At 38.9% G+C, this 1,938-nt stretch overlaps 1 protein-coding gene across 2 annotated transcripts in view; it reads left to right on the forward strand.

The window, feature by feature from the left end:
* The window catches only part of LOC106880689 (carbohydrate-responsive element-binding protein), a 97,915-nt gene that overhangs the window by 93,258 nt on the left and 2,719 nt on the right, over positions 1-1,938 (forward strand). The window lies entirely within an intron of this gene.

The following is a 1,938-nucleotide window of genomic DNA, read 5'->3' on the forward strand; positions in this document are numbered from 1 at the left end:
TTTTTTTTTTTTTTTCCAAACGCAAATCTTTAATTATTAACTCTGTGTGACTTTGTATAGGGCTGTCTCGAGTGTGATCTAATGCGAACCGAAGTGAAAATGGAATCTAAGTGTGACACTGTTGTTGACAGTCAGTCCTTGACGGGTGCCACCTAAACATAACTGATCGTCTCCCTCCTTACCCTCCACTCCTCCTCCTCCTCCTCATGCCACCCTGCTCCCCACCCACTCCAAGCCTGGCAAGCAAACACGCGTCCCCATCACATCACATCGTATCACATTGCGATCGTGTCGCGTCGCATCGCATCACATTACAGTACAACACATCAGACCAGACTGCGTCGCGAGAGATGCTTTGCATTTCTTGTTTGACTCTGTTAGAAATAGCAGCCAAGTCTCCCTCAAATCACACCCTGTTGTCTTTTAATGTCTAGGCAAACGTGTTCCTGCATACAGAGTTGTTACAGTGGGGAGTGTCTTTGATCACGCAGGTCTACCTGGTCATGGTTGACCTGGGGTTCAATAACAACAACAACAACAGTAATCACACACATCACAGATCATTATGAAAACTATACCTCAGAGAATGATTTAATCCAAAACAATTTTCTTACTCCTCCCACCCCCCTCCTGCCTACATCCATCCCTAGTGTCTCTCACTCATTCATACCCTATTTTTCAAAAACAATAAATTCTTCATTTTATGATATATATATGCACACACACACACACACACACACACACACGTTATATATTCATACATTCATGCATATATATATACATATACATATGTGTATATATATATATATATGTTTATATTTATTCACAAACCTATTGAAGTAATACGCGTCCTGGTTCGTTTGCAATTTCAAGAGAATGTAGGGATTTTAATAGAGGTGAGTAGGGGACAATAATGAAATATTTCTATCTACTTTACTCTTGCCCGTATCCCACTGTTTTGTCAAGTTCTGTGGGGTGGGGTGGGGGGTAGGAACAAAGCAAGTTTGGCTATATTTTTTTATAAAATGTTGTTGTTGTTGCTGCTGCATACTACTAACAGGCAGATATATATATATATATATATAGCAACCAAGCTTAAGAAAACCTCTAAGAGACGAAAGCAGTATTTATACTGGGAAGTATTATTTATTGCCATCTAAACATGGATGTTGTATAAGAACAGACGATACTGCTACTTTAATTCCAGGGGGATACCTGCTCCAGCTGGTTATTCACCGCAATTTATACTCTCTCTCTCTCTCTCTCTCTCTCCATATATATATCTTGTGTGTGCAGTTGGCTGCATGACTGCTACTGTTGAGTTTAGATAGAGCTCTACGTAGACCATCTTCAGGCAGTTTCTTTCCAATTCAGTGGAAAAAGCAGGAGAGATCTTAATGAACGCAAGTTCATATCATTTGTTCCCTACTCAACAGCAGAATGCACAGATAAACACTTGTTTTGTGGTGTCTTGGGAAAGCCACCATACCAATGAAATTAACACACATCCACACAGGTTCAATTCCACTCATCAAATATCTGCTTTTATTTATTTTTTTTTTGGTGGGGTGGGGGACCTTCTCAGTGACTATCGAATAAATGAGTGGAATTGAACCAGTGTGTGTGTGTTAATTATATATTGACATGATGATTCTCTCCAGACACAATAAAATTTGTTTCAGCATGTGAATCCACATAAAGAATCTTTTAAACCAGATATGAAAACAAAATAAACACTTGTGTTTATCATAATTTCTCACATGTATGTATGCATGAATATATATATATATAGGTAGGTATGGGGGTGTATATATATATATGTATGTGTGTATATATATGTATATATGTAGAGAGAGAGCAAAGAATGTGTAGTGGCTTTTGCTGGATTGAGGTGTTGGCTATCGAGGCAGCTGTAGGCCAGGGCTCTCTGTGATAGCT

The sequence above is a fragment of the Octopus bimaculoides genome, chromosome 25 (genome assembly GCF_001194135.2).
Source record: "Octopus bimaculoides isolate UCB-OBI-ISO-001 chromosome 25, ASM119413v2, whole genome shotgun sequence".
Taxonomy (NCBI): Eukaryota; Metazoa; Mollusca; class Cephalopoda; order Octopoda; family Octopodidae; genus Octopus; species Octopus bimaculoides.